Genomic DNA, 13,310 nt, shown 5'->3' on the forward strand with positions numbered 1-13,310 from the left:
TTTGTAGTAGCATTGCAAGGACGTGTGTCAAGTGAGCCTCGTGTTACGCACGATAACAAAAAAAGGTCGTCTTTTATCTGTCCTGGTTGCTATGACCACCAGAGTGTATCAGACAAATGAGTAGCAATAGGCCATATATAGCCAGTCCGCTCTCATGCGCGAGCATAGCATTCGCGTCTGAATTCACACCACCATGGTGGATGTCGGACGAGTGCACCGCTTTCGCGACCAGACCATCGCAGGCGTCAACTGGCGACCGACTCGCTTTCTCGACGACGTGCAAAGTACGCGTGTGTGTGCCCTCTGTCTCGTGATTCCAAAGACCAGTGTGCTCTTGTCATGATCACACGTTCTATGCCAGTCGTGCCACGCAGCCAACTCCCAAGAATGCGGTGGGCGGTGTCCCTTGGATCAAGAGCCATTCGAGGAAGCGGAATATGTCAGCTACGATTTGCCTACCAGAACAGCGAACGCTTTGAAAGTGAGAAAACTGTAGCGGTCGTTCTTCAGGAAAATTAGTCAAGTGCACTGCATGCACTGCTCCATATATGCGGGATTAACGATGCGAGGCTGGTCATATTGCGTGGTCAAACTCATCTAGTGGCTAACAATAGGGTAAGCGCTTATTATGAGGTGATACTTCTGTATATCTTACTACGTGATTTAACATGCAGTTCATTGGGACCACGAGGGGAAACGTCGTAGCGTTCAAGATATTACTGCACTGATTCATTGCGAAGTCAAAATGTTCCCGATCACTGGCTATTTCGGCGCACGATATTTCGCAGATAATACTACAAGTACGGAAAACAAGAATAAACGTAGTTGACAAGGAAAGAAATTGCAAAGAATTGGCAATTTTTCATTGTTTCCAAGCAGATCTACATTGAGACTGCTTTAGGTAAACGCTGACCTCAGTGAAGCAATGTCCTTCCGAACTATATTGGCTATATCTCGATAGCGCCAACTCTGCACGTGATTTACCAAAATCTGCCTCTTTATGCCATTGTGCCCTGTTGGTAAGTGCGAGAGTTGAGTTGAATAAACTTTATTTGCCCAACGGTTGATATTGTGCCCGGGGCTAGGCTGCCAGGGATCCACCATTCGAGGAACATCTTTCGAGGTCCTCGGCGACGGCCCTGGCCCGCTGGACGGCCCACTCCTGGTCTTCGGGGGCCTCGCTGAGAAGGGCGGTTCGCCATCGCTCAGCAAGGCAATTCCGTCCTTTTTTGTTCGACACCAGCGCGACGGGTATTCTGCTTAAGGAACCAACTAGCCCAGCAACAAATTTTATTGGAATGACCAACCAACACGCGCAAACCTTGTCGCCTCGAACATTCAGTAAGCATCCGGCCCAGGGCCGGAGAACAAGTGTTCTGTGACCGAGATAATACGAACATAATAGGATAATCCATCGGGCTATCCAGCTTCGAAAACCATAAGCTGTGTCAAGACAGAGAGACACGCACACCAAGCTAAAGAGTGTCAGTTTTTCCGTGAGGACGGTTGACAGCAGAAACCTTCTGCAGCGCCTTTGTCGCTTTCTTTTCCAAAAAGCTTAATTAGAGCGCAACCACACGACACGGATGGATGGATGGATGCTATGAGCGTCCCCTTTATAACGGGGCGGTGACATGTCTGCCACCAGGCTCGAAGGCGAAAAAAAACGAGAAAGAAGAAAAAAACTTCCTTGTTTCATGTTGTCCTAATGCCTTATCTACATTGATTAAATCTATGTTATTATACCAAAAAATATAAATTCACGGTCCATCTCTCTGCCTCTTAAGGCAGAATGACCTTATTTTCCCCCATTATTTATTTTTGTACTTTATCTCTACTTTTCTGCCACCAATACTCTAACCGTCTCTTACTTATTTCTATCGCGGACGTGTTCAGCTTTCCATTGTTGTCCCTAAAACCCAAGGCTTCATGTAGACTCGTGCCCACACGTATACCTGGGTGAATATCGCCACATTCAATCAGTACATGTTCCATCGTTTCCTTAGTTCCCCCGCAGCATGTACAATGTTCTTCTTCGTTACTACGCGTTCTAAGGCAGCCCGACCTAGCTTCAAACAGTAAAGCGCTTCCCCTTGAATTATCATAAAACCTTTCCCTCCTTATTTCGTTTTTTCCTTTTCGGTAGTTACTCAGAGCCGGCTTCTTTTCCATCGCTGTCATCCAATAAGTCCTCTCCGCCTCTCTGACCTTCCGCTTAATGCTCCTTGTTGCCATATCGCCCGCACTGCCAGCCGTATATTTACTGGTGAGCCTCCTAGTTCTTTTTCTCCACTGCGTGTCAACGCTTTTTCTATACAAATACCTGAAAACCTTCTCTGCCCATCTACTCTCCTTCATTTTCCTCAGCCTCTCTTCGAATCTCATTTTGCTCTGCGCTTCCCTCACTTCAAAGCCTGTCCATCCCATATCACCCTTTACCGCCTCATTTGTCGTCTTCCCGTGAGCGCCCAACGCGAGGCGGCCCACCGTCCTTTGATTTACATCCATTCCTGATTGCACCTATGACTTCATGCACACCACTGAGTTCCCAAATGTAAGCCCCGGAACCATCACACCCTTCCACAGCCCTCGAAGCACCTCGTACCTGTTGTATCCCCATAAAGCTCTGTGCTTCATAATTGCAGCATTCCTCTTTCCCTTTGCTACCGATGCTTTCTCTTGTACCTCCATATATCTATCCCCCTCATTTACCCATACTCCGAGGTACTTGTACTCGCTTACCCTCGGTATTTTCTGGCCCTGTATTAAGACCGTATGGTCTCCGTGGTCATTGAATACCATCAATCCACATTTTGTTGCACTAAATCCTAGTCCTAGAGCCTCACACTCCCTTCCGCATATATCTGCCAGTCGCTGTATATCATCTTGACTGTCCGCAAATAAGACAATATCATCAGCATAAAATAGACCTGGAAGTTTCTGCTCAACCATCGCTCCGACCTGTTTGTGTGACAAATTAAATCCAATGTTGCTAACTTCTAGCGCTTTTTCCATCCTCGCCATGTACAGCATGAATAACAGCGGGGACAAAGGGCATCCCTGTCTCAGCCCCTTGCTAATTTCAACGCTGTCCTTGCTACTTATTCCTTCCCATTCTATACAAACTGTATTTTCTCGGTATATTTCCCTCAAAAGCTGTACACAGTCGTCACCTATGCCCACTTCCTTCAATATATCCCACAAAATTTCCTGATTAACGTTGTCATACGCCCGGTGATATCTAGATAAGCTACGTATAAGGGCCTGTTTTCTATTTTAGATATTTCTATACACTGGGTAAGAACAAACAGATTATCGTCTAACCGCCTGTCGATTCGAAATCCATTCTGAAGTTCTCCCAAAATATCATTTTGTTCTACCCACGCTTCTATTTTTAATTTTACTGCCTGCATCGCCAACCTGTATAGCACCGATGTAATTGTTAGCGGTCTATACGAGCGAATGTTATCCCTTTCTCCCTTGCCTTTATAGATTAAGTTCATTCTACTTTTTCGCCAACTGTCTGGTATTTCCCTCTCCTGTAAGCACTTTTCTACGGCTTTCAGCAGTGTTTCTTTAGTGTTATGTCCGAGTTCGTTAATGAGGCTGACGGAAACCCCATCTAAGCCCGGAGTAGTGCGCTTAGGAATTTTTCCTTCGGCCTTCTTCCAATTGAAATTCTCTAGTACTACATCGTCGTCGGTTGCACCCCTTTGCGTACTTTTACTCACCGGGGGAATCCCCTGGGGGACCTTTTTAAACGAATCGGCTGTTATCTTTCGGATGTAACCTAGCGCTTCATATCCTTCCAATTTATTTCCTCCTTCATCTACCATATGTTGTTGCATTGTGACAGACTTCCTACCCAGCGCTTTTAGGTGGCTCCAAAATATCCTAGGCGCGGCCTTCTTCTTTTCGCGAATCTCTGTCATCCAGCGTTCACTTTCACCTTTACTTTTTGCCTCGACTAATTTCTGCACAATGGATTTTTGCTCTAAATATATTTCCCATATTTGGTTGACTTCGTCCTGTGGCCGCTTCTCCTTTTTTTGCCTGTCTGTGCTCCCGTGATGCCTGACGTCGCATCTCGATCGCTTCCCGGATTTCTTTGTTCCACCAACTTTTTGGCTTTTTCTTTCCTTTCCAACAAATAGTTTTCTTCTCTATTTCCATTTCTTTCGTGATTACATGTAGCAGCTCACTATACTTCCAGTCTTTGCCTGGTAGTTCGTCTACTTTTTCCTCGACTCTTGCGGCTATATTTGTTATTTGTTTGTCATTTAGATTCACACACACACACGCACCCACACACCCAAGCAGCAACCACGTACAGCGCTGTACGTCGTTGATGCCTGGGTGTGTGGATGTGCGTGTGTGTGTGAAAGTGTTGTGTGGTTGCGCTCTAATTAAGCTTTTTGGAAATGATCTACCAACTAGCCGAACAACAAGTTCTTTTAGATTGTCGCCTTCTGGTGTGAAGCTCGAAAGTTCTGGCAATGGAAAATTGATTGCTCTGAAAGAATCTGGTCATCGAGGCTTGCCAACGTTATTAGCAGCTCTCGTAAAGTGTAAATGGAAAACGGATGATGAAAATGCGCGATTAGAACAAGGGCAAAAAAAGAACGAAGACCACGAGACAACCGCTGGTCTTCGTCCCTTTGTTGTCCTTGTTCTAATCGCGCTGTTTCTTCTGATTTAATTTTGAACCACATTAGGCCTCATCAAACTGTTACTAACGCAAACTATGAATGATATAACAGAAAAATCTGTTTAGTGGAAATCTTCTTTAATGGCTCTTTACTAATCTTTATAGATACTCTTAGCGCTTTAAAGAGCATAGGTTAGATTTCCACCGAAAATAAGTGAAGTTGCGAGCACTGGTGAAAAACAGGCCACAGTATACGTGAATGGCATTAGTGACCTTCCACTCCATAAGCGTCATCAGTGGAAACTTTTTGCAAGCATGCATACACGAAAGCGTCGTAGGAAGGTCAGAGGTTGTTCTCCGGTTAAATATATTTGCCTAAATGTAAACAAAGCGCAGCAACCAGGTCATTAAACAGGTCCTGAAAGACAGAAAACATTTCAGGCTTTCGATTGACCTTTAAAAAGATATCGACATAGAGTTTATCACTGGGTGCTCATTTAGCAGCAGCTGTTCTTTTCAAAGAGGGAGAGAGAGAAATAGAACGAATTCCAAAGCCGCCAACTTGTGTCGTTACAGAAGGGCAAAGCTATCAGCTGAAGCATGTTCACGGCCACCTATTAAGAGATAACTGATGTCTGCTAAAGAGATCATGTTCGTTTGTGTCTTTTTCTTTTTGTAACGTAGGTTCATTGCTGGAACGAAGAACATGGATGCGAATTTGAAGGATCCATGGAGCTTATGCTGACACACTACGACAAAGATTGTACATTAAACACCACGGAGTGTTTGCGATGCGGGGAGGAAGTCCTGCGCACGCAACTGTCAACGCACTGCGTGGCCGGATGCGGTGCCCCTGTTTCTATTGCAGGCACAAAGGACAGCCCATCGCAGTCTGGAGCATTCACCCTTGAAAACGTGACGGGTGCCCGCAAGACTACCCAAAGCTTGCCATTGCTTATCTCCTTGGAGGTGTTAAATGCCAGTTAGAGTTAACAGGCCCTTTGTCGACGACACAAACATGGACAACCGTACCTGAAATCGTGACGTAAGTTGTGACGCTCGAAAACGTTCCCACGCATAAGAAATTGCGGGGAACTAACATTGCCTATATGACGGTGTTACACACGAGGGACTCGTATTTCACGGTTCAACACTATGGCTTTCAATGTAAACTCGGAGTTCGAATTCAGTTCCATGGGATGCATCATGGATTAACCTTTGCGGCCCCTTTTTGGAAGCTCGATTTAAGCCGAACGTTTCCACCTGTTTCCTATTGGAACGGCAGTAATTGTGAGTGCTATGCTACCACTGAGGCAACTTCTCTGCGCACAGACTCATAAATACAGACTGACGAGACAAGGCAGATATGCCTAATAGACGGAAACGTCGATTTTGAAACAAGGATCTCGCTTGAATAACACGCAGAGTCGTGACACTCGAGAGCGCTGCGCTTCACTTTTTGTGTGTTTCATGTTTGTTTCCTTTATTTCAATAACGCTGGCTGCAAGAGAGAGCACGTCATAGCTTCACATAAAGATTAAAACCTGCAGTTCGCAACTCTTGACTCAATACGTCCTGCGTCGCCTGACCTCATTTCCGTTTTAAGTGTGCTTACGACGACGAGTAATGTTCTGATTAAATTTTGGTTCCGGAATAAAACACGTGCTGTAGATTATCCTAATAATGTTCGTTTCTTAGACAACTTTTCGGCAGTATTTTCTCATATTTTACTTACGATTGTAATTAGGCGTGTCGAATATTCGAAAGTTTCGAATATTCGTCGAATGTTACATTCGAAATATTCGTATTCGATTCGAAAATCGTGCATTCGAATAGTTTCGAATATTCGAAAAATTCGAATATGCGATTCGATTATCATGCACAAAATAAATCGTCTTCCACATTTCTGCTGCGTTCGTATAGCTAAAAACGTTGCCGAGAGGAGCGATAAACATCGTAAGTACACGGAGGCACGATATCTGCCTGCGACGAGCGCCGCAATACGTATGATTTATTGCTGGTGCATCTCCGACGTGCAGCGCTGTTGGCGATCATGTAACCGTACATTTTCAATATTATGCGGCCGTAACGTGCCGCACTACCACTCGTTCACTATGCGGGACCACTTCTGAAGAAAGACAGTGACCCATGTGACTGGTGGCGGACTTTAGGCACCTTCAGATACCCCACTCTGGCAAAGTTTTGCCCCATGCACCTCCCTATGCCAGCCACTTCTGTTCCAAGCGAGCGTGCCTTTTCAGTGACAGAGGGGGTTGTCTCTGTTAGAAGAGAGCGCCTGCGACCTGATAATGTGGAGAAACTCATATTTCTTCATGATAACATCTAGTCATTACTTTCATTGTGCCGTGATATTTGCTTGTGTTGTGATGTGCATTGTGCCAGCCTGGACATTGTGTTCTGGAGATAAAAGTGTATGTTGTCTTGCCAGTCAGGCTGTTTACTTTATCAAATAGCTACATGCTAAATAAAATATTTTTACTGTGGAGGCATTTTTCCTTTGATATTCGATATTCGATTCGATATGCGAAGGTGAATATTCGTATTCGATTCGTATTCGAAAAATTTGATATTCACACACTCCTAATTGTAATATTTATTATCTGTTGGCTGTATCATTTCTTTATTGCGACTTTACTGGGAGACCCGCTTGCGGTTCTCACCTGCCAGGGTGGTCTAGTGGCTATGGTGCTTGACTGCTGACCCACAGGTCGCGGGACCGAATCCCGGCCGCGGCGGCCGCATTTTCGATGGAGGCGAAACTGATTGAGGCCAGGGTGGAAGCGCCTCGGCCAATTTCTTCGTACGGAATCGGTGCGGTACACTAGGTTCTTCAGGAATCACCTCACGCGGCGCTCAAGGTCTTGTCTTCTATTCCTCGGTGGGTGTAGTGCCTGCTTGGAGCAACTTTAAAAGGTGAACGAACAAGAACAAGCCCTATTCTGTTGCTCAACTTGATGTTTTACAGTTCCTATGTTTTAAGCAAGTGCCGTGGGGTTTATAAAATCCAAAATAAATGATAATCGCTAGTCCGTCTGCAGAGCTCTCCAGTCGACCCTTGTAAAGCCGTTGCATATCACAAAACTGGCCTTTGGGAACCGTCGTTTGGGAAGGCTACGTAGCGATAGCCATCATCACAAGGGTGACCTTAGAAGAGTCCTACGGTAAGGCTTAATAATGCCACCTATTGGCGAATAATTCAAAACTCTAGCCAATCAGTACTTTTAAAGCGATAAACGATGTAGTGTAAACGATGTATCAAATACAAGATGTAGTTGCATTGAGCCGAGATTCCACTAACGAGGTGCCTATCAACTTTACCCAAAGGGACTGACCATAGTGAGGGGTTTCCATATATGATCGTCCGTTGACTTGCGCCAGAAATACAGTGGACGAACGGGAAGGTTCGTGAACCTGCGTGAGCGCGTATACAATGTGCGGAACGACAGCGAGGGCCATCTCGCTGTTCAGTGCAGGACGTGTGGTTGTGTCTCTTTGTATTCACAGTGCAGTGTGATAGGACGAAGCTCATGCCCCGCCACGGTTTCCCGAAGACTGCTGACCCGAAGGTCGCGGGATTGGATCCTGGCTGCGGAGGATGCATTTTCGATGGAGGCGAAAATGCTTCAGGCCCGTGTACTTAGATTTAGGTGCACGTTAAAGAACCCCAGCTGGTTGAAATTTCCGGAGCCCTCCAATACGGCGTCTCTCATGGTCTTATCGTGGTTTTGGGACGTTAAACCCCAGATAATATTATTATTATAGGACGAAGATAAGTGCCGACAAAAAGGGAAAATTTCGAGGTGACAAAGGTCGCTAGCTTGGGGGAAACGCACGTTAGCGCGCCTACATTTGAGCTGTCAAATAAACTGCATTTTTAAATGTGACACTAAGCGTGCCTTGGCGAAAATAGTTTTTCAAGATGCCCTGGCAGTCATGCAAATATATCTTTCACTGCAGTTTTATCTTATCTTCATCTATCTTTCACGCCTTAAAAGTTCAAATCTCGTACATATGCGCCTGTGCGTCGCTACCTGGTTCCAATATTTTAGCTTGTACTGCTTCGTAAAATCAATCATTTGTTGGACGTTAGCGCCGTGTTCGGGTCGCACCTCAGTCTCTTGCCCGTTTTGTGTGCTATAGGTGTATTGCAGCATAAGTGTATTGGTTTATAGGTGTCCTATAGGTGTATAGGTGTACTGACGAACATGACTGTGTGATAATGACATGGATAATGTGAAAATCCTGTCGTGTACGTGCGGTTCGTATTATCACTTCTGTTGTATTCGGTTTTCGCCCACAAAGACTATTAGCAACGCTCAACTTAAACCGCGCCTCATTGTTCGAGAAGCTTCGTAATTATTGCACATCTTTTTTTATGATTGCGCGCAAGACGCGAACACTCGAGCTTATTCTAGAGCTTGCGCGACAACCAGTGATAACGCTTGATTATTCGACGGCACATGTATAAATGCCAGCGCGCTTCACCGCTTGTCACTTTTTTGACGGCCGACGCCCTGTTCGCCGCTCTCAGTGTACAGTGTGTATTGATGCAGTTTGAGTTTTCATTTCCCGGCCACAAGCTCGGACCAAATAAATAGTTTCATCTTGAACACCCCGGCTGCTGTCTTCGTCGACGTTACGACCACGTGACATCTGGTGGAGGTGCTTCACGCTCCATCTACCGAACACCCCCCACCAACCGTGAGCCAAGCCCACACCTTGAAAGGGACACCGACGCCAACGCTGAGCAGCGAGACAGCCGCAGGCAGCAGGGGCTCCCACCAGAATACGGACCACTACCCGACAAGAGCAAGACCACGACGACGAATACGACAGGCACCATGACGGCTACTCTGTCCCCTCAACGAGTCGTCATGAATCAGCCCAGGAAGCCGCCGAGTTTCCGCAGATCACCATGTGAAGACCCGGAAATTCGGTTGGAAAAATACGACCGAGTTCCTCAATTCAACAACTGCATCTGTGACGATAAATTTCGCCACGTGTACTTCGCCCTTGAAGATAGCGCCAGGACCTGGTTTGAAAACAGAGAGGCCACCCTGACGACCTGGGACCTGTTTCGTGCCGCATTCCTAGGAACCTTCGCAAGTGTCGTGCGTAAGGAAAGGGCCGAATCCGTGCTGGAAAGCCGTATGCAGCTCCCAAACGAGAATGTCCGAGTATACAGAGAAGACCCCGCCATGTCTAAGGAGAAAAAGGTTCGGTTCCTAATGCGAGGAGTCAAGCTAGAGTTGTTTGCGGGCCTTGTTCGCAACACACCAAGGAGTGTCAACGAATTCCTTACAGAGGCCACAACAATAGAAATGGTGCTTGAGATGCCGACAATGCAGTACAACCACCGCTCACCAATAACCAACTACACAAATGTTGAAGCCCTCAGCACCGACGACCTGCGCGAGGTCATCCGAGCGGTCGTGCGTGAAGAGCTGCGTAAGATGTTTCGAAATCGCAGCCTCGAGTGGACTCGATCAATGACATTGTTCGTGAAGTCCAGCAAGCGTTGGGCATCCCCAAACCACCGCAGCCGCGTCCGGAGGCTATGAGCTACGCTGCTGCAGCACGTCGTAGCGCTCCCCCTCGGCGCCCACGGGAAGACGCCGCACCACCGCAGTTCCGCCGCCAAACACCGCCGCCGCAGCCACCGACGCCATACCGCCCAACTGTCGGCCAGCGGAACGCGCCAAGGAAGACCGACGTGTGGCGTGCCCCCGACCACCGTCCACTCTGCTACCACTGCGGAGAAGCCGGCCACACCTACCGCCGCTGCCACTACCGACAGATGGGACTGCGTGGGTTCGCCATTGACGCGCCTCGTCCACAGCGGGGTGAACGACCATGTGACATCGCCGACTATCTGACAGGAGCGCAGTGGACCCCCCGAGGACCTTCCTGATCACCTTCGCCAGGCCGCTACGCCTCTCCCCAACGCCGACCATACATTGGCCGAACCCGGGGCCGGTCACCTATCCCGTATCCGGGAAACCAGGGGCAGCAACCGATGGAGGTGCGGTTGCTGTACGACGAAATACCGAAGATCCTCTGCCGCCGACGACGACGCCGCGATGAAACTTTCAGGACACGACGCGAACCAGACAGAGCCGTGACGACAAAACCTCGCAGACTAAAATAGACCTGACGACGCAACGTGGAAGCACCGGAACAAACCGACGTAGCCGTGACCCGATGCCTTGACGTAACAGTAACGCGACACGACGAACTAGCGACACGACGTTCTTACCGAACGCTGCAGCATCACCGCTCTCGTCGACACTGGGGCCGACTATTCCGTTGTCAGTAAGGTCCCTCTATTCTTCAAAGGTAGCGCAAACTCCTCCTCTCAGCGCCGTGTCCTCCTCGCCCGGCCGTCATTATTGGGCGAGACTCTCAAGGCGCGCCCGGCCCGCATGCGGCGCGTCGAAGCGCTTGCTTGCACTTGCTTAGAAACGCGACAATTCTGGGCGCAGATTCACATAGCTGTTCGTACGTAAGATGTGTGGTAAAAATAGTTTGTGGTTGGTCGGTAAATTAGCTAACATTTCGCGTTTTATAAGCAACAAATCGCAGACTGGTGCCGGCATATATAAAATCTCATTGCGGCACCTTACGCGCGAACAGCTCTCTGGACCTGGCACCTGTTTTGACAACTTGAAAACCTAGCATTTTTGCATTGTATTTGAGTTCATAAGTATAGGATGCGTCGCTCGCACCAGGCGAACAAGAGGCTGAACATATTAAACGCAATCCTAGAAAGTCCTTGCAGCTGCCGTTTTTCTTTTCGAATACCGTGGTGTTTGTTCACAAGGCGCATTTAGGAAAATCAGACGCTACGTCAAATTATGAACACACAACACGGCGGAAGAACCTATTTACTAAATACCCCCATCGCGCATTCTTTTGAATTTCGAACTGGGTTGACGCGCTTCTGTTGCCCCTCAGGTAAATATCTTTTTGGTTCCATCGCGTGCTGCTCGCACTCATTATTTTGAGCTAGCTCTTTAATTGGAGACTGTTCCAGACTGGCCGATGCAGAAATATGGAGGGAACCTCATTAGGCTTTAGCTTCTTGCAGCCATTTGTCGCAAGGATGACTGGCTCGAACTGATCGTCCGTGAAGTGTTTCTGAAATATACAGACATCTTCCAATGTGCCCTCTGTAATTTGCCTAACGACATGCGGCCGAAGTGTTCAAAACTACAACAAATAATAAAGCGCATCAAAGAGAAACATGCAGCAACTGTCTTATAATTATTATTGAACACAGAGTACCAGTAACACTGAATCAGAAACACTGAGAAATGCGGATAAATTTAAAAATATAAAAACCGACAGCACAAAGAATAAAAACTTACACCCGCTTCAAATAAACATATAGTTCGGGGAAAAAATTAGAGGGTTGGAGAACAAACATGCGTTTAAAATTATAGTTTGCATACGGGCAGCTTTGCAGCATATTGCTAAGTAATTTTTTTTTGCGCTCAGCAAATTACGCTGATCAATCGATGCTACTTGCTTGCCATGTCTCTTGCTTTATCGTACACATCTCGTCACCACCCTCTGTTTATGAGCACTAAAGGAACAGCTACAACATTCTCTGAGAAGCTCTTTAACGACTTTTGGCAAATGAATTTTGCAAAATCTACGGGCCGAGCCAGGGTTGGGCGAGAAAACAGCGATCTTGCAAAAATATATTTCTGAAACGTTGCAGTAAATTTTCGCAGAAGAATTATTTTCGCTGTAAATATAGTGTGCGAGAAGGCGTGGCCGATAATGTCACGTCGCTTTTTTTTGTCTAACTTAGGCATCAGTGTCGAGCCTTAGCTAAATCTAAAAGAGTTCGAATGGCAAATATACACGGAAGGGCTTAGTAGTGTTCGATTTACCTCACAAAACCTCCCGTCGTGGCAATCAGAATTCTTTCTCCCGATAAAATGGAACCATATCGCTCGCCATTCGAGGTTTTCCTTTCCACGATCAACAAAAAAAAAAGCTTGACACCCTTGACAATGCTGTTCGAGCAGCCAACAGCGCAACAAGTTGGCATCTGACTGCAGCCGATGGCATCTTGCAAACTGTAAAAAGCTGTAAGAAGCCCGCGCTCACGTACAGCGCGCACGTGCGGCGGTGTTTCTACGCCCAATAACGGCGTCGTTTTCCGGCGCCAGAGCAAGAGGTGGAGGGGTCCACGGGTATAACTGGTCACGTGTCGAGCCTAGTCCAATAGGGGAGCACAAAAGGGTGAAGAAGAGATGAGAGACGCAGAGGGGGGTAGGAAATTCTCCCTTTCCTTTTTGGACAATGGTTTGCGCTACCTTTGAAAAATACAGGGACCTTAGTTGTCAGTGGGCCATTCGCAACCAAGCGGAAGAAAGTAAAGACCGCTTGGAGTGGACCCGAAATCCGGACAGCTGGAGGCCACCTGACAACGCCGATTGGTGTCTGCACGGCGAGAGTACCATCAATAATCGGACTTATCCTGCGAGCTTTGTAATCCTACAAAACTGCTCCAGGGATCTGATACTTGGAATGGACTTCCTAAGTGACCACGGCGCCGTCATCGACCTGAGGTCTGAGTTGATAACACTAACCTCAGACAAAGCGACCCCGCCCACACGACGCCCGAGAA

At 47.2% G+C, this 13,310-nt stretch overlaps 1 protein-coding gene across 1 annotated transcript in view; it reads left to right on the forward strand.

The window, feature by feature from the left end:
• Positions 1–252: 252 nt before the first annotated feature.
• LOC119372362 (uncharacterized) overlaps positions 253–13,310 on the forward strand; it is a 30,404-nt gene continuing 17,346 nt past the window's right edge. The window contains exon 1 of the mRNA XM_037642836.2: positions 253–481. The gene's annotated coding sequence lies outside the window, so the exon portion shown is untranslated. The remainder of the gene's footprint in view (positions 482–13,310) is intronic.

This window comes from Rhipicephalus sanguineus, chromosome 10 (assembly GCF_013339695.2).
Source record: "Rhipicephalus sanguineus isolate Rsan-2018 chromosome 10, BIME_Rsan_1.4, whole genome shotgun sequence".
NCBI classification, from domain to species: Eukaryota; Metazoa; Arthropoda; class Arachnida; order Ixodida; family Ixodidae; genus Rhipicephalus; species Rhipicephalus sanguineus.